This window comes from Megalopta genalis, chromosome 1 (assembly GCF_051020955.1).
Source record: "Megalopta genalis isolate 19385.01 chromosome 1, iyMegGena1_principal, whole genome shotgun sequence".
Lineage (NCBI taxonomy): Eukaryota > Metazoa > Arthropoda > Insecta > Hymenoptera > Halictidae > Megalopta > Megalopta genalis.
The window spans coordinates 255,681-276,869 of NC_135013.1; the positions used below are offsets into that span (position 1 = coordinate 255,681).

The following is a 21,189-nucleotide window of genomic DNA, read 5'->3' on the forward strand; positions in this document are numbered from 1 at the left end:
GGATTTGAAGCTAACTCGTTTGTTTCGCCTGCATTTGAAGCTAAATCATGTATATCACAAGTATTTGAAGCTAAACCATTTGTTTTTCTCATTGGTGTGAATATAAGCCTCATACTTCGCATTGATTTGAAACTAAATCATGTGTTTCGCATGGATTTGAAGCTAACTCGTTTGTTTCGCCTGCATTTGAAGCTATTTCATTTAACCCGCTAGTATTTGCAGATAAACCATTTGTTTCGCATTGATTTGAAGCTAAGCCTACTACTTCGCATTGATTTGAAGTTAAATCATGTGTTTCCCTTGGATTTGAAGCTAACTCGTTTGATTCGCATGCAGTTGAAGCTAGAGTTTTGGAATAGAAAAGTTTCGAGTTTAGAAGTTTCGGTGATTCAATCATTTATCCATTTTATTCATTAACAATCATGATCTTGTAGTTATTTCATCTATATACTGAAAATTAAGATGTAATTTTTTCATTGGAAAAATCATACTACTGTATATACGTATGTATAATAATAATATTAATCGTAATAATAATTCTTATTATAACGTATGCTGGAATTTCGAAATTTATCCAATCATTTTCTATCAAATAATCTTTATAATTTCAACAATTTTAAAATAGAAAATGTACATTATTGACGCTTATATTAGAAATTATATTACAAATTGGTCCAGTATTAATATTTGTAGCTGTCACGTGGCTTTGTTTTCATTTGAATTATTTTGCATTTGTTGCGCATCGTCTGCCGCCCACAGAAAAAAATCACAACCCGTACCTTTTGGTTTGGCGCATGTATAGAATAATCTTCCTAAAACACGTATTACAAATGCAATGACAAAATCACGTATAATCATCATTTCACAAATATCTGAAAAATAAAATTCTATATGATACCTTGATACCTATCGACGTGCTTTTATTGTATCTATATGTTCAGCATGTGTAGTATCTTTACCAATACCAAATTTGTCCATTAAAGTAATCAAGTCGGCTTCAGTTAATAATTGCGGCGGAGACGTTTCTTCTTGTACCATGTTGATACTGGTAGATCTAAAAATCTGTCCTTCTTGGTATACAAGAATTTCTTTGTCGCTCCATTTTTCATATATATATGCATCTTGTTCGGTCCTTCAACGAAATTTTCGTGCTGCATCCGACTAACTTTGTTCGGGACGAATGACCTTTTCTTTTATTCCTGAAAAACATTTATTAACGGGAAATCTTCGGCTCAGCAAGACAAATTGACAGTCCTTCAACGAATGACGTGCAATCAACAGAGGGTCACGTTCGTTGGACTTTCAATTTCGAAGAGCCATAGTCTTCTTTCTTGCCATTTCTAAACTTATAATTTTCGAGCCATATTCTTTCCGGCAATAAAGCCATTTCTGCCTTTTTGAACAATGCACACCTTCATCGGCAGCATTTTTTATGACAGGGTCGCTAGCACGCACCGCTTCGGTCGCCCGCCCAGGGTTTCTTGCTACCTGCGGCACTGCGCGCTACGTCACTCTACGTCCCCTTCCATCGCGTCACTGACCAACGAATTTCGAGTTTTCTATCCACGAAACTGTATAAAAACTCGAAACCGATTCTTCTCTTGATCAGTTGTCACTTGTCAGATCGATCAGTCAGTGTCAGTTGAACTCAATTCATTTTAAACCAAATACAATTAGTCACCTAAGTGTTAAAACCATTCTACATCAACCTATCATCCATATCACTTGAAAGAGTCATACGGAATCACGCAGACTCGGTGTCATATAAATTTGAATCGGAGACTTACGACCTCCGTAGATCAAACAGTTTCACTGTTTGATCTCACCGAGAAAACGTGAAAAAACACATCTAAATAATTTCGTTCAGTAATTTGTAAACCATTGGCAATAAACTTTTCGCCTGCTATATCAATTTCTATTGTTGTTTCTTGTCCTATTGCGTTCTTAGATAAACAAGCCAAAAAATGTCGGACCACAAATTCGTAAACTTTTGCTTCATTACCTGTCATAAAATGTTGACCAAAATGTCATAAAACTGTTATAAATTGTATAAACAATGAACTTCACCTTATAAATCATTTTTGAATTTTATCGGATGTATGGGAGGATGGGCTTGATCACTTTTTTTCCCTTGTCGAGGATTTAATCCTTCCTGAAGTAATTGCTGTGCGTAACTACCCCAATCAGAACTATCAATTTGCTGATTTACTAAAGGTACAAGATTCAATTCCTTTCGAAATATATTCGTTTCTGTACATGGATAACTAATTAAACCTTGACTGTATAATTTTTCTGCTGTTTTCATAGTTTCTTTAGCACTTAAGTGAAGTTTTCTAGATCCTTGTTTCTCAAGTTCCTAAGTTTATTTAGATCCCAGGTATTCATTAATGTCTTGTCGCTTTTATCTCAACAAATATTTTATACTTACAACTGTGTCCAATGGCAGTGGTCTCCACTTGCTCTTAGGCTTACTTGGTACTTTTTCTACTGTGGCGTTGGGTTCTTCTAAACATGTCTGTTTCCAGCAGAATTTCACACAGTAATTTTTCAAACCATCTCCCTCTCACCCATCTGAATTCCACTGAAACCTCATCACGAGTATCTATCACTTTCATCTTCCAATATGGCTCTGATTTGAACCTTTCTATAGCTAAATATCTTTCAACTACAAATCCTAAAGTTTGGGACAACTGCCATAAGTGATAAGCATATCAGCAAGATTTCTGGGAAATACTTTTTGCAGTCTCAATGTTTGAAATCTAGCAGCACCTAGAAACATTACTGTGTTTAAATGCTATATTATAACAAACACTTACTTGTACTCTAATGAAACATTCTTGTTGTATACCTATTCTCAGGTCCAGTTCACTACGGACATCAACAGCATTGCTGACCGCTTCATATTAGGTTTAACTGCTTGACAGACTTGAATAATTTCAAACCCAATATTCTCTCCTTCACGATCACAATCTGTCCAAATAATTAATGCACTGCCCTTTTTTGCTTCTCTTTCTAGAGTTTGTTTAATTTTTATATAACTTTCTTCTATGCATTGCTTACGATATGCACTTACGATATGCTTTTGTAAATGCATAATTCAACAAGTCATTCATCATATCACAATTTTGACCCCATACATTGAAATTAAATTCATAAATTTTATTGTAGGGAGACAATCCTTCTCGTCTCTTTTAGATCCGATATATCTTTGCCAAAAAGAGATACGGCACCGATTTATAAAGTTTTAACATTAGCCGTAAGTTGTAAGGTTATAACTTTGAACTGTTCGAACACTTCCACGGTTTGAAAACTTCTTCGAAGTCCGTAGTAAAAAGCAAGAACATTGGATAACTTTGCGTGACCATCAGAGGGCTAATTCTAATACGTACAGTAATGGGATCTACTCCTGCAGGCTTTTCTTACTCTTTAAGTAACCCAATATTTTACTATGTATCCAATCCGCAGTGAATCCTATTTCAGTAATTAATCGTCAGCCAATCGGAGCAAAGAAAATTTCTATATCGACCCTCGCTAATGAATCAACCTGCGACCTGGAGGTGTGCAGGAGTAGAACTCATTCCTGTGCGCGATTTTAGACTAGTGTTTCAATTGCTAACTGGACTAATATAATTTTTTGGAACTAAAATTCAATTATGTAATGCATCCTACTCCTGCACACCTCCAGGCCGCACCTTGATCTGTTAGCGAGGGTCGATATAGAAATTTTCTTTGCTCTGATCGACTGAAAATTCACTACTGAGATAGTGCTGTTCTCGTGATCAAAGACAAAGGGGAAAAACAGTAAGTGCAATTGCATAAATAACACAATTGCATCTGAAGAAGGTTACACTTACGAATGATGTAACTTGTTTCACTATACCATGCTTGTTGCCTTATTATTTCCAGGCATCCGTTTGATTGGTGCGCAATCTAAAACACGCTATGCGAAATTAAATTTATAGATGAGCTTCAAATAATAAAATCGATCGTCTCATAGGATTCTCGACCACTCCGTCCAACGTATTTACGAATGGTATTAACGCATATGTTGAGAAATAATAAAATATTTTATCCAAGACGTGGAAAGTGGCAGCTGTTAGATATCTAATTTAATATTAATAACTATATCGTTACATACAAAATGTTTCTTCAATTAACATTTTAATTTTCGAGATCTATAAATTTGAATTTAAATTTCAATAAACCTTGATACAAAAGGAAAGAAAATAAATTTAGTTATTTAAATTTTAACAATTTCTTTTAAATAGTATATCTAATTTAAAAAATTTAGTTTTAAAATACATTTTTGTACGTTTCTTTATGTAAATGTAATACTGAAACATTAAATTCATATTTACTTTATTTTTTATTTATTTTAGGTAAACTCTTTTTGGCCAAGTCTCGAGGAAATTTGTCAAGTGATGTCAATTAATATATACATTTATCTCCACCATCTACACTGTGAATTTCACGTTGTATCCCTTGGATACTAGCATTACTAGCATATAGCTTGTTTTGATCAAAACATGCCATCAAAAATTCGCCAATTCAAGGCAAGTGCGTTTAAAGTGCCTGCTCGAAGCTCAAATACAACAACAAAGAATCTTTGCGTTTTTCTAACCAATGTTAAATGTCATTGTAATCACTGCCACTCTCAACGTTGTTGTTAAATGAAATTATTAAATGAAATATTTTACATGCTTAATTATTTTAACGCATCCACAGACCACATTGTTCTTTTAATACAAACAGCCTATAAAGAGCTACAAAGCTATATTGTCTTAAGCATTCCAAGTATAAGTTGTGGTGTTGCAGTTTTGCGATATCACTTCTTCGTATGAATTCGCACTCCGTTTGAGTGGATCGGAAATTTTTAATAAATAAAATGATATATATATATATATATATAATTGCGTGCGCGGAGTATGGCTGAGTTTGCAGGAGCCTGCCAAGTACCGTACCAGCTCCTCGAATGGACCCTATTGGCTGTTCGCGTCGTAAAGACGTCTATTTTACGTAATGCTGGCTACCACACAATTCCGTACACGGATAAAGAGAAGGGACTGCGATCACATACGGGCCAGATAACCCAAAGACGACCACGACGCCAAAAATCCTTGTCAACATCGATGTTTTGAGGACACCACTTCAGCCGTCCTACTGTCGTCTCGCCGCGTACAAGGTGGGGTTCTATATGCGTGGGTGGTGTGAACTCGCCCTGGAGACAATTCGTTGTTCGGTCGCCGAATTGATACCAATCAATGGTACCGATGCGAAATTCGATGATTGTGTTCGTTTTATTATACTGTCTCTAAAAAATGCTGTGAGTGTGTCGTGTAAAAATATTTCGGCGAGTTTCATTCCGATCGAATAGAAATGAATAACATGCCAGATATGTATATATTTTTGGACAGTTAAAGGCAATGACAAGATCAGTGAATTTCAATTATTGATGTCGAGAATAAAGTAAACGTTATATCATTCTGATGATAAAATAAATGAAGCGGAACAAACAAGGTAGGTCAGCACAACATAAAACATCGTTAAGATATCAAATAACATTTATATTTGTAATTTTCAAGTGAAACTGTAGCATAATTTAAAATTTCATCATTTTTTGAATGAATTGACACAACACAATTCTTTAAGTATCGCATGGGGGTGGCAACATGGTCTGGCCTTCCATTTATCTTCTGCCTTGACGTGTCCTCTGCCTCTTTCGGGGTGGCGTGCTAGCTATGTACTTCAACATGTAGTACTTCCACTATCTCGCTTGGCCACAACACCCAGGTCACCGGAGGTCAGAGCGTGGCCGTTCCCCTCCATTACTGCCTTCCCTGCGCACAAAGCGAAACATGTATGATATAATTTATAGATCTCTATTTCACGTGTACGCGTGTAATTATTATACATGTGTTTGGATTCATGCAATGTTTAATGCACGTGTTCACGTGTATTCCAGTACACGTGTTCCAAGTTCGTATTATTCAATAAATGATAAAACATGTATGTGCTACTAATATATCTACATTTTATTTCGTGCGATTATTTTATGCAGGAAAAAGTTTCAAAATTTGCAAGTACAGCCGAAAGCGAAACGTCAATAAATAGAATTAAATTTGCGCAAATCTATTCGGATAAACGGTTTCTCGGATGAAATCGGACAACGGAAATCAAAGTGAATGCAATATAATTAAATAATTTTAAATGTGAATATTTATTATGTAAAAGAACACATATTTTATAATCGATTTGCATAAAATCGCCTTTAAATCACAATGTTATACCAACGGCTGTGCCGTTGTGCTGACCAATGTGCACCAACGGCTTGCATTCGCGTGACAAGTACCTTCAAGGGGTACGACGACGAACGTTCTGGAATCCGACCACATAGCAACACCACCACTACCATTTCCCAAAGAAAATCTGGGTATATAAAGGGCCCAAACGTGACCAGAAGCGGACTAGATTCGAGTTAGTCGTCGATATGGAAACTATAGCGAGATCGAGTTTTAATTCTCTTTCGAGCAAAACAATGGAATAGGTAATAGATACCAGATCAGAAGCCCCCGCCGATTCAGTGCGATAAACTAAGAGCGCGATAGAGTTTGTGAAACATTTATTCAGACACTTATTCCTACTTCGAAGCAGTAGCTGGCCGAAATAAGCAATGGCTGGTCTACGCATCCTACGCCGATCTCAACGTAGCCACCTGTGCCGAAATAAGCATTGGTTGATCTACGAATCTCCCTTAGAAAAATCCCAATCACATCCAACTTCCTGCCATGCAAAGCTGCCTGGCCCTCGGCTCGTAACAAGTACAATACATTCTAAATCAAAAATTGTCACACCCATTTTGTTTAATATTACCAGTTAATTGTTTCGGCATATTATAAATAATTTTCTTTAAATATTCTGAGTAAATAGAATCCCATTTTTCTTTTAGTTTAGTACGATGGTAAGAAAGGAACTGAACGAAAGGTGTAGATCAGATGTTCAGTAAATTCTGTCATTACACCCTACATGTATCTTTCTACAAATAAGAAAACGAATACAGATAAAGAGACAAATATCACTCTTGGATATCGCTAAATGGAACTTAACCCTTTGCACTCCGCTGTCCCCTCTCGTGGGACATCGTAATTTTAGCATATCATTCGGATGTCCTCTCTCGTGGGACATGGTTATTTCAGCGCAACTTTCTGAGACATGCATGTTTCCCTGAAGTTTTCTTTTGAAATGGCACACGAAATCAAATCAAAATATAGTAAAATTACTAACAAGATATATACAAGAAATGTCAGCGGGTTTTGACGAGAACATGAGAGGCGTGCTCACGACGGTCCGAGCACTTCAAAGGCGCCACTTGAAAAGAGCGCTAAGGCAAGTTTGTAGAAGAAAGGTCTGTATGCGAACATAGCACGCACTGTATAATCATAAATATAGCAAGTCTAAATCTGGAGGAGAAGATTTTCAAAGCTGAACTCAGTCTGGTTTGAAGCGTCGAACGGTATAGATCTAACGAGTGAGAAAATCAGAAAAGTGATTCTTCTCTTGGTAAATAAATTGTTTGGTAAAAGTTTTTTTGGTAAATATCGTCTTGTGAGTTAGTAATAACAATTAGAAATTTTCAACCTATGTATTTATTAAAATTTTTTATTAGAACAATGGCAAAACGTTCAAACACGAATGAGTCTTATGACACAAGTAGTAGTGAAGATGAGCTCCAGATAGACGTTTATACAGATATGTTAGAAAGACTAACTGTAGAAGGTTTTCTTCTACAGTTAGTCTACCGTTTTGATAGCAGTGATAGTGATATCATCCAAGCAACAAGGCGACGAGAGAAAGAGTTCGCATAGATAGCGATTACAACAACAAAACAAGATTATAAAAAATAAAATACTGATTTTTTCTCGATTTCAGCCAATTCATATAAGTCCAATATCATTATAATATGTTAGTTAGTTCCAAAACCATACTAAATAATACGAGGGTCTGTAAGTGCCCGTTTCTGCCGAAAAGTGGCGCTGAGTAGCTGGTAGCCAACGTCCAGAATGGTTCGGAGTGCTAAGGGTTAATACTGTTACCTAACAGATCGTGAATCATTTCGCATACATTTTCGGCCCTGCTAACCTTCATACTCGCTCTTCCGACATGTATTTGATTTCGATCGCAGTTGCATCCATTTTCCCTAAATCGTGCATTTATGAAGATGTATAACTGCGAGATTCGTCAATCGCGATAATATCACAAACAACGATATCCATTTCTGCCGATATCTGACCACATTCGAGTGTAGAAATTTTTTTAAATATTACGCGATTATCTCGTCTTATCATCTCTATCTGTTTTTGCAATAGAAAGACTCGTTCGACGATGACTTTATGTCACATATATACGTCGGGAACTACGTAAAGATTAATGTTCACTGTAACATTCTGAATTTTAATTATGATCACAGCGAACTCTCGAAATGCCTCGGTGACTAGTCGCGTTGCAATAACAAATTTGTTAGCTACCGAAGAATGTAATAACTTACGAGCACTATTCGTATCATTGACCATACTGATGCCGATTTACTTATTCTCTATTGATACAAATAATCATAGTGACTCTTATTAGATTTGAAATTGGAAACAGTATTTATCTTCTTCATTCTAGGCTCTTCTTTTGATACTTAGGATTATTAGAGGTGCCTGGAGTGTGTTCTTTGGAAGACTCTCCGTTTGACGTGTGTTTTATTGATTTCAAAAACGTATATAGTTCGTCGGTATCGATGAATTGTTTCGAACGGATGAAACGCAACAACGCATCATCCCAGATGCCTCCGATCACCATATCAATTAGGTATTTTTCCGGGATCGGAATATCCAAGCGACGTAACATTGCCAGTTTTTGGGAGCAATAATCTTCCAAACTTTGCCCTGGTAGTGCCTCGTACAGGGCACATTTCTTGAAAAGAACGTGGAATGGAACCGTCTTTTGGAACTCCCTCAGTAGTAACAATTTCATCTCGGCCCAAGTGTGGCAATAGTGTGCGCACTTGTTATAGAAATGCCTGGACATACCACGCAGACACGTGCCAAGTACACACTTAATCTTTGAATCGTCCCATTACAAACGATTGGACACTTCGTCGACAATTTCGATCCATTTTTCTATCTCTATATCATCCCTTGCAGGATCGAAAATGGGAATTAATTTTTCGTTTTCGACATAATCATATCTAAGCGATCGGGGACGCTGAGACGTATGATTATATGACGTATTGGCCATATTTGTCATGAACTGTTCTATTTTCTCCAAGCGGTTCTCAATATATGATGTTTTCCCGGACGCCTGCTGTTCTATCGGCGATCGTGAACGAGTTCGCGATGGCTCGCATTGCAATCCTCGCGGTTGCCCCTCTACGAGCCGTTGGATACGCTCGACCACGCTTTCATTCGTCTCATTGTGATGCGATTTCTTACTCATCTCAATTTTTTTTCGGACTCTAACTTGCACTAATTACTAATTACCACTAGACTAATGTACATTATATTATCTTAGATTGTCCAAACTATTGCAGCACAGATGATAAACTTACTATGCTGCTGTTTCTGTCCTGTGCAATCCCACTTGTGATTCGTCAGGATGATTGTGACAAATTCCGAATTAGTTCAGACAACTTTATTGTCCACAGCCTATGAATTCATGTACTGTATCGACAGGCGATGATGAATCGACTGACTCATTCGTGGCAATGCATACTTGTAATGAAGCCAGATAAGGACTTGCCTCCCACTTTCTCTCCTATGAGTGAAAAGACAGACTGATATTGATCGATCAATTTCCACTCCGTACAATTCGTAGCGTATTTCGTCGAACATAAACGATACGGCATTATTATCGAGAGTCACCACATCGATCAACGATGTGGCCCGGTAACACTGTTCGGCATGATTTTTGGGTTCCTATAGCCACTATTAAATTCTTGTAGAGCTTCACTCCCTGAACAAGAATCCGAAAACCGAATTGCTCCATCACACTCAGTTTTTTAAATAAATGAACTTTTGTAAAAACCCAAAATTTTCGACAAAAATGAGGTATTGCATGAAAAGTAAAAACATCAGAAAGTTCTAATTGGTGTTAAAAGATAGAGGAGAGTTTGCCGAATATAGTGGCATGCAATTTATTAATTGTTTTTGGTCCTAAATAGCAATAAAGTGATGTCAAAGTTTAAAAAAGTGTCGACGTGCGCAGTTTCTCCGCAATATTTTTGTATTTTTACGAAAAGTTCTTTGTTCGGCACGAAAACTTTACCCAGGATCGGATTCTGTAGACATTTCTGAAGAAGAAACGGACCGATGGTAGTGTCAGAACGATGTGTATTTCGAGTAGATTGAGAAAATGTTCGTCGGCAACATGTACACGATGTTTTGCCGCCATGTGCTTCGCTGCTCGCTTCTCTCTGTCTGACAGGGCCGAAGCTACGGGTAATCAACACCGCATTGCTTAAGTATGCTACAGGATGAGAAAGAGGTTCTCTTTGGAGATATTTTTGTCTTGGATATATGGAGTAAAGCATAATCTAGAATGCATTAACAAAAATGAAAATAAAACTAAAACACTAAAGTATTGTGAATCATTAAAAGAGTAATGGTTGAAACGATTCTATGATATGATTATACTATCGCAACGATATATTATCAAAAATGAAAATTTCGTTCGTTATCTCAAAATCAAGAAGATAATAAATTATCATTTATTAAAACAAAATTAATAAAACTGATGAGACGTGCAGGAGGTTTAAATATCGTTACAGTTACGAATGTATCAGATCCTTATGTTATTAATAATGAATAAAAAATTTTTAATTTTTTGAATGTTCTGTCTACATACATCTAGTTGTACAAATAATAGCGTGCACTCGATTGAAGTGAAATTGCTGTTTTTCGTTAATAACTCGTTAACGGTGCTTCGGAGAAAATTTTTGTAAAGGAAAAAGTTGCTTCGAATGACCTGAGAAACCCGCCACTTTCGGTTTGCGAGACATTTTTGGGACACCCTGTATATCATATTGTTATTATTATTTCCATCAATGGATTAAATTTCTTCAGTTGTATCAGTCATTTATACATCTGATACAATAATATTTTCAGTATTACTATTTTTTTTGTGGATTATCTTCTACAATCTTATCGGTAGTTATCACTGACAATTGTATTACTATGGCTTGATTATCATGTGGAAAATTATCAGTTGCATGACTAGTTTCTTCTATTTTTGTTAAATTCTGTAATAAATTGTACAATACATGAAATTCTTTGGATTTTTCAGAATTTATAGCTTCCTTTTCTTTTTCTTATGAATTTAATTCAGTACTCAAATCCTTTCCATACTAACTTTCCATAATAACCTTTCCAACTATTTTATGGAATTTTTAAGCGTTAAACTTGCTATATCATTAGAAGCATGTTCTAAAACTCTCTCTCTCACACACACACACACACACGCGCGCGTGCGCGCGCGAGGCACTCCTCGTGTTGCATTGAAACTCCGATTACTTCGATTTGGATTTGAACGCCTGGGGATCATAATATTTAATGATAGATTGTATCAACAGACATTTGATAAATTATACACTGCAGGGAAACGCCAAGAAGTCGGAATGAAGGTTGACTGTACGACTTCGTCTTTCGTTTTTTACTTTTTCGCGAGGAATTTTCTTCATTGTAGGCATCGTTGGAGTCGCGAAGAGGAAAAATATATTCATCGGTCAACCTTCTGCGGAAAAATTATACTGCAGAGCAGACTAGTTCGATAAGCATTGCAGGAGTGAAGATATGATGCTAGGATGATGCTAATCTATCACGATGTATTGGATAGTGAAGATAAGCAAAAGTGGTTAGATGCAATACGAGAAAGGAAAGAGTCCCTGAAGTAACTTTTTCCTTAACACAAATGTTTTGTTTACGAGTTATTAACACTAGATTTACGGAACACGAAAAACTGCTATTTTATATTAGTTTATAAAAGTAACAATAAGACATTTATTCTGATTTTTAACAAGTATTATTGTAACATTTGCCGTAAGTAATATATAAATTGAATAAATATCTCATAAATGTATCTTTACGATAGAATAGTCGTAAATTAAAAAATTAGTGACCCATCATTTTGACGGGTTCCGTAAATCTAGTGTTAACGAAAAACTCCGACCAATGTGAGGCGTGATTAGATGGCGCGTGCGGCCGAGGCAGCGACCGTAACTGCGCTGCGACTGTGATAGGATTCTCGTGATTAGTGAGAGAATATCAGTATCGTTGGCAAAGGTGGCAATAACAATGTCTTCTGGGGATGGTAGTTCGTAAGTATAGAGCAAGTAAAAAATGGTAACCATGATACTACCTTGGAACGCTCCAGCTCTAATTGGGAAGACATTTGAGGTTTCACCATTGAATTTGGTTCTGAAGTAATATTTTTTCAGATATGAGTTAAGTAGGTTATAGTACGATTGCAGCAGCCATTTTATTTTATATAACAGCCCATCATACTAAATCCTGTCGGACGCTTGTTTGACCGTTAATTGAATAGACTATACGAACGATAGCAGTGTTGGATAGTCGAGCGTTTCGTTCGAAATCCGAATTGGTAGCCCGGAATAAATTTTAGTAGTGTTGTAATTCTTTTGAGCAGAATATTTTTTAACAGTTTGGATATAACTGGCAGGATACAGAATACTTCTCCCGAAAATGCCAAATTTCGGGTCGCTATGGATTTCCCTGTGCTAGTCTTATGCCTATACAGAGTGTTCCACAATTATTTTAACAGCCGAAAATGAGGGATAGCTGACGTCATTTGAAGTAACTTTTTCCTTTGCGAAAATGCAATCCGCGGCTTTGTTTGCGAGTTATTAACGAAAAACACTGACCAATGAGAGGAATTGGCGCGAACCACATGGTTATCGATCGACCGAGCGGCACGTGCTCTTACCGCTGAGTTTTACAGCTGAAGGGGGGACTGTGTGCGGCGTCCGAATCAATGAACAAGTCACGGAGCATGAACTAATGATATTTTTTTTACCATGTGACAGTGATAATTTCAAGAGAAACGCTGTTCATCCTTATTTCAGAATGTCTGAAGAATGTTTACTAAATTTTCGGACCCGAAATAATATGTAGTTTAACCGTGACAACCGTTTTAATTTTCTCACGTGTACCATATGAAATTTTTATGCGATGTGTACAGCGAAGATTAACAATAAGTAACCCGGTCGAAGTACGTAAATGATATTTGAATTTAAATAATTCCGTGTCCGAACAGAATTCAACGAACGATTCGCAAAGCTAATTTAATAAATAATAATCGCGTTGAAGGACGTAAGGGATGCGTTTGTTAGAGAAATATGAAGAATATTATCAATAAGATACTCACCCATTTAGTTGAGGATGCATTTGCTGGTTGGAATTGTGGCTCACGATGTCGAAGGGCACTGACCTCGTACAACACACAGCTGATTCCAGGTCGATGACCGCAACATTCGAGGGATACTGTCGGAGGAACCTCTGGTATGGATATTTATGAAATTCACTCACACTGCATGGTCACCAAACACTGACCACTTAATGAATCACTGATAATCCGGAAACATAACGAAATATCACTGAGACTCGTTCGCGGATGATCGTTTATGCGACGCGTTCGTTCGGGAGTCGACGTTTCACTGCCGAAAAGTCCAAACCTAGACCATCGGTGGGCCCTTGCCATTCATCGTTCGGTCGTCCGAGGAAATGACATCCGATACCATTTTCTTTAAACGACCGTTAATTATGTCCTAAGAGCGCAGAGTATCGTCGAAGACAGCGGCCGCAGTTCTCGTTCCTGCACACCTTGTTTATTTAATATGGTGCTGTGCCCGTCGCCGATCTTTCACACACCGTGAGGTATCCTATGGAGGAGTAGAGTGTTTTTCATGGAATCGTTTAATCCCTCGTTAAAAATTGGTGGCCCTGAAAAGGGCCGATTAACGTCAGCGGTAATATTGTTCAAACTATCTCCCTTCAACCTCGTTACAGCATTCGGCACGGCTTACAACTTGTCGCTGGACTTTTTCCAATGTATTAGGTGTTATCGTTGCGACAGCTGCGTGCATTCTCATGACTATGTCATCGAGGCTATTCACCGCATCCTAGAAGTAGACAAAATTAATCTAAAGAAACAGTAAAAAAATGCAATAATAATTTGAAAATATTCATTTCTAAAATTACCTTTAGATATCCCCAAAAATAAAAATCCAACGGCCACGATCCACCTGTCTCGAAAGGTTTCGTCTAGATGGGCGAGAGCATCTGTGGCGAAATGGGCCGGAACACCGTCCATTTGATAAAACATATTCTGCCGGAACTCCAAAGGAATGTATTCCAAAAGCTCTGGCAGAACATGTTTTAAAAAAATTTTATACGCTGGACCGTCCAACCTGTTAGGAAGGATGTACGGCCCAACATACATTTACCGAGAAGCGAACCTGCGCATGGTGTGACCGAAGCGCACGCGGATTCTCGTCACTCCACAAATGCGAATTATGGGCATTGAAACACCCTTCTCTTATGAAGAGTGCTTCATCTGTCCATAAAATGTATTTGGAGAACGATGGATTTCGCGCTACTTCTCCCAGCAGCCACCTTGAATATTGAATCCGTTGATCAAAATCGGTGTCCAGTAATTCCTGCACCCGTATGAATTTGTATGGGTGCAGAGAATTGTCCTGTAGGATACGGTGTACGGTAGTACTGTTGACACTAGAAAAACAATACATACAAATGCATAAACATTTACAGATCAAGAACATTTTTTTTACGTAATTAATAATCATGGTTACTTTAACCCTTTCGCTACTACGGGCGACTATAGTGGCACTCCATATGCTGCCACTGTGGTACGACAGGCGACTATAGTGGCACTCCATACAGTGTCACTGTAGTACCACGGGCGACTATAGTTTCTCTCCGCAAGATGTCACTGAGGTACAACGCGCGAAATATCTAAATGGTAAATAAATAATATAAATAGTTATTTAAGAAAAAACTGATTGCTTAGCAACCCAAATATTTTAAGTATCAGCCTGTAGTAATTTGTTTGATTCGATTTGTTCGATTCGAAAGTCAGTGTTTACTGGAAAAAGATAATTCACCTTATTTTTCTCCGAATAACGGATACGTACGTTTTTAGATTTTCTAACCATATTTAGGTTAATTATTTGTGAACAGATTTTATCTTACCCTTAAAATGACGACGAATAATAACGGAAAAAGATGTGTAGATTTAAATCAAAATTATTTGGACCTGTCAGAAGGTGACGAAATAAATTTAAATTTGGCAAGGAAGAGACTTGAAAACAGTAAAAGATTTCGAACAATGAGATACAGCAAATCCGAAATCGAAGAAGACAGTTCATCGGAAAAAGATATTAGAAGAATTACATGGAGCAACAAGTTTTTCCAACCGACTGTCCATAAATTCAATTCCCAGCATTCCGGAATTAAAGTATCAATTAGCTATTTAGCACCGATTTTAGATTATTTTAAATTATTTTTCTTCGAAGATTTTATAAATTTTATTGTTCGCACGACAAACAGCTATCGTAGTAGCCTTGATAATAATCATAAGAAAATAAATTCCCAAAATACTTCTGTCGGAGAAATGTATTGCTTTCTCGCCCTCAAATTATTGATGTCGCGAAACAGAAAACTGTCATATTCCGAATACTGGTCTAACGACAAACTTTTGAGGAGCAACATTTTTGGAGAGGTCATGTGTAGGGATCGGTTTTTATAATTGTTAAAAATTTTACATTTTAATTCGAACAATATGACCGCAGATGTTGATAAATTATACAGAATAAGAGAAATTTGTGATAAGCTGCGACAACGTTTTCAGGAGGTGTTTTATCCTTTCGAAAATCTATGTATTGACGAAAGCTTACTCCTGTATAAAGGAAGATTATCATTTAAGCAATACATTCCCTCTAAAAGAAACAGATTTGGGATAAAATCATTTGTTTTATGTGATTCTAAATCGGGGTTTGTGCAGGATCTTATTATTTATAATGGCTCATTAACTAATGTAAACTGCGTAAATCAATTTATTGGAAAGTCAGGAAACATAGTAATGGAATTATTGAAACCATATTTAAACAATGGTCATACATTATACGTAGACAATTATTATACAAGCCCCGCACTTTTTATTCTTTTGCATCAAAATCAAATCAACGCTTGTGGAACAGTACGTAAAAGGCGAAAAGGCATGCCAAATATTCAAAATACATTAAAAACTGATGAAGCAAGTTTTCGCTCCTCGAGGCATTTATTAGCGATGAAATGGTGTGATAAAAGAGACGTATACATGTGTGCTATCTTCTTTCCATACCGAAGAATTTGCTGAAACAAAACGTCACTTCCGGACTCGAGAAATGATTATGAGAAACCAAAGTGTGTTATTGATTACAATAAATTAATGGGAACCGTAGACAAAACAGATATGGTTATTAGCACCATTCACTCACAAAGCAAAACGTTGAAATGGTACAAAAAATATTTTTTTCATTTAATTGACATCTGCGTTTGGAACGCTTGTTGCTTATATAAGTTAAAAACTAAAAAACAAATATCAATGGCAAGCTTTCATCTACAGTTAATTCGTCAACTTTTAAACCATTATCAATCTGAAAATAAGAATACCGTTGCGAATAAATCAGCAGAAACGAATCCACTTCGCATTTGTGGAGGACATTTCCCGTCGAAATATACAAATGAAAAAACAAAACGAAAGAATCCGCTCCGAAAGTGTGTAGTTTGTTCGAAAAATGACAAGTGGTGTAGATCGCGATATCAGTGCCAAATTTGCAATGTTGGCCTGTGTATAACTCCATGTTTTGAAGCATATCATACGCAGTTACACTATTAAAAGCCATTATAATCATACAATTATATTATGTTATATTGTTTTTTATTTTATTATGTAATATTATTTTATCATATTGTTTATTCCTTTATTATGTTATATTATTTTATTATTAATACCCTGAAATATTGCTCCGTACAGTGGGAGCACCGCGGCGGAGAACCTGCCCGTAGCGAAAGGGTTAATTGTGACTTACCCCAAGCGGCGTCTGATTCCTCGCACACTTTCTGTGCCGTCCTCCTCTATTAGCGCCTGTACATCATTTTCTGATCGGAGGATCCGTGCAGAAAATGATCTACCCGCCCCCTCGTCATTTGATGATGAGATGCCGCGAGAATAAATGTGTACTCAAATTTGGGAATTCTTCCCATAATCTCCTCACAGTCGCGGCGGCATTTCCTTCGCACTGCGCGAATATCTAAAATATTTGTAATTACGTTGTAATAACATTAAGGGTAAAAAGGAAAAATATTACTTCTAAGCATGAAAGAAATTAATTATCTTCTTCAAATTATGTATGATTAGATATGAATAATGTAGTTACAAAACAAGTATAGTTTTATTGCAGAAAGATTCACAATTGTTGAGATAACGGTAATGTCCCATTCAATATGTGTCTCATTCATGGTAGTTCTCCCTTACGTAAAAAGGTTCATTTGTTTTTGTATTAATACATAACATAAATGTAGATACACTTGAAATATATACCCGTCAAAACATTTTCCGATAAATGGTGTATGATTTTGGTTGTGATCCATTGTAGAAGTTAATTAATTGTACCACGTACATTTACAACAAAAATATTAGGATAATTTATTTGTTTTTACATCGTGTATAAAACAAAAGTGTGGCTTTCATGCCATCTCTACGCTATCTTTCCTTATCACACACAAATACGAGCAAATGATAAAGACTATTCGTAACCAAGGCAGAGGACATTCTGTGTCCATCGTATTATTTCATAGGATGGATAATAAACGGCAACCTCGTGTAGCGGAGGTTCTATTTTCGAATAGGAAGCAAACGTTTCCTGTACAAGCACGCGAAAGAAGACGTAGGAAATGAATGGCGTAGAATAAACCCGCGATTGTTACGGCCGACAGGTTGGCCCGTGCCAGCTCATTTGCGCTCGTCTGTTATTCTGGTTTTCTGACTGGCGCCAGCTTATGGACAACGTATAACGATACGCGTAATTAAAGGTAGAAACATGCTAATGTCACGTCACGTGAAATCATGTGAAATTATAGGAAAAATAATACGTGAAAACCGACTACGCGTGAGGTGATACTGATCTATTTCTAACAGATTTAAAATAATAGAAATACGTAGGCTTACACTCTTGGAATGTCATGTTTTCATGTGACGTGACCTTAGTAGGTTTTTCTACCTTAAAGATTCAATATTTCTTTTCGAATTATAGTTATCGACTGCGGTAGACTCAACGAATCTTGCCAGAAATATCAATTTAGAACGTGGCCGCTATACAAAACACTTCAGGAAAAAATTAAAAAACCTTAAACTCCACGCTGATAACGCGTTCTTTTTCTACCAAAACAGATAACAAACAATTCCTTTTGATTCTGTAGAGGGATCCGAGAAACTTTTCTCTTGAATTCTTCTCGTTACTAACCTGCTAATTGGCCGAATAAAAATAGCGTATTCTTCACTCGTTTATCACTAATCGTGCTTCTTATCTTCACGTTTATCGCTAATCGTGCATCAAATCTAATCGTCACGCTAATTTTACATATAACTCGTTTCATCACGGTTGTCGTTTCTGTATTCAATACTTTAGTTTCGAATGGTGACGTTCACAATTTTTGTGAACATATAATACTGTTTTTCTTCTTATTACATAGTTTTCAATTTCAAAGACGTTAAATGGAAACAAAAATCTAAGAATTATCTTTACGGACCTCGAAGCTTCAACTTGTATTGTATGCATTATGAGGTTAACAATTTCCCACGTATGTTTCAATTGTAAAATAGTGTAGGTTTTTATTTGAACACTAAATATATATCTAAAAAGATAAAAACAGGAGGCTAATTACGAACGAAAAACTATTACGAACTATCTTACGACTAGAACAACTTTTAAATTGAAAAAAAAACAGCTGAAAGACGATTTCAACTTTACAATCACGCTTCACGCTCGTCACCGCCGCACCGTCGATCGTCCCAAAATCAGCCCTCGCACCGACACCTCGTAACCATACTGTCCCTATTATCTTTACCCAGAATGATTCCGGTCGCCGCTCGACGGTTTTTAACGTGTATTTTATATACACGTGTATCCGTGTACTTAATATACACGTATATCCGTGTACACGTGTATAGATCCGTGCAATTGTAATGATCCGTGTATTTCAATACACGTGTACACGTGTATGTTCTGCTTTCAATTATACTTGAAAATTTTGAAACTTTATCCTGCATAAAATAATCATACAAAATAAAAATATGGATATATTAGTAACACATACATGTTTAATTACTCATTGAAATATACAGGTGGGCGTACATCGAAATACGCATGTACACATGGATTGAGCTACACGGATTTTTATACACGTGTACACGTATACTGGAATATATATGTGTACACGTGTGTTAAAAATGACACGGATCAAAACACGTGAAAATGAGATAAACGTGAAATAGAGATCACTACTTTAAAGCTAAACTACGTTACACAGAATCTAGCATTTCAATAAAATTAAATATTCCTGTCAATATTGAATTGCAAAGAATTAAATAGTTATGATCGACGTATTTCGTATTCTTCGTGCATCGTCCGAATATAAATTAAGTTTGCAATGCGGATTGCAAGGGAACTCATCGTATGCAAAATCGGCTGCCGAGACTGCAGGGTGAATTATGTCCATATTGCCGTATGTTATGGTTAACAAAGACACGGCTGGTACCGTCGCATCGTCATTTAAATGCTCTGCGAACTAACTTACAATTACCTAATAATCCAAGAATACAAAAAGTGCATCAACTGCTATTATGCTGATAAATATATATGTAATCTAAACATACAACTGCTCTGGGATACTAAAACACGAACTTTATTAATCTTTTGCACGAATACTGACATGATTATATTGCCAATCATCTCTTGACGAAATACAATCAAAATTAAATTTCATCAATTAAGTGGAATGTGTCATGCAGCCCTTTCTTAGCAATTATATTCATAAAATGATTTATAATTTTCACCAAAAATATATGTAGTAAAGTAATCAAGGTAAACTATCAGTTATTTAAAAAATTTTAGTGAAAAAAACTAGTAGCGAGAAATTGTTGAAAAACTATTAATGATTACATGATTAACAAACTACATGATTTAATATTTACAAATAACAATTACAGTTAATTGTTTTGTTAATTATTATAATAATAACAAATACAGAAATGTTTTGTTTATTGATTAAAGTTATAACTTATAACTATAACTTATAATTAAAAACATTTGAATCAAAATAATAATTGTTAGGCAACGACTTTTTTCGTATTGATTGATGTCCCGGGTTCCAAATCATAGAAATATGTATATTGTTTTCTCATTAGATGTCACAGAATAAAATAGAAATATTGAAAAGCTTACTCATAATTGATATATAAAATATTTTTAAATAACATTCTCATGGATAACAGAAATTTTTCGGATCTTGCTAATAGAACCTACAGAAATCCATTAAATTTTCCGTGCTTCCTAAAGATTCCACAAATCAAAAGCAAGCTTGCCGTACAAATTGTCTGAATCAATTGTAACGAACAGAAATTCAATAAAAGTGTATTTCTTTTATTGATGATTTAAATAAATTAAAAGGAATATAAGAATATTATTAAATTCTTCTAATGTCTTTAATGCTTGGAATTTTATCATAAATGCTTAATTTTTGTCACAAATGCCTAAAATCCGTGGTTCAGTTATTGCATGAAAGTCGCTTCTAGAATAACAACGAATTAATTTTCGACGACCACAAAAGATTTCTATTCAGAAGTTCCACAATCCCTAATGAAACGGTCAAGTGCAATGGAATGTCAGAATCGATTGTTCCACAGTGGTCTGCTCGTTAACGGATTTCTTGTGTCGCGTGAATCTCAGTACGTATTCACGACAGTCTGATCGATAACAGGTCGTTCAAATGTTTGATCGATCTTCATTGACATTGACCTTAACAACTCATGGTCGCGTATCTCGAACTGCGAAGAAAAAAACCTGGGAATCGCTCG

General features: G+C 36.2%; 1 long non-coding RNA gene and 1 pseudogene across 1 annotated transcript; both read right to left on the bottom strand.

The window, feature by feature from the left end:
- Positions 1 to 906: 906 nt before the first annotated feature.
- LOC117222362 (DNA topoisomerase 3-alpha-like) lies at positions 907 to 5,541 on the bottom strand (annotated as a pseudogene).
- A 2-nt stretch (positions 5,542 to 5,543) lies between these two features.
- On the bottom strand, positions 5,544 to 9,737 carry LOC143260649 (uncharacterized). Its single transcript, XR_013034935.1, has 2 exons — positions 9,590 to 9,737; positions 5,544 to 5,837 (listed from the first exon to the last, which is right to left on the bottom strand). It is a non-coding gene; the product is annotated as an uncharacterized LOC143260649 (long non-coding RNA).
- Positions 9,738 to 21,189: the final 11,452 nt, after the last annotated feature.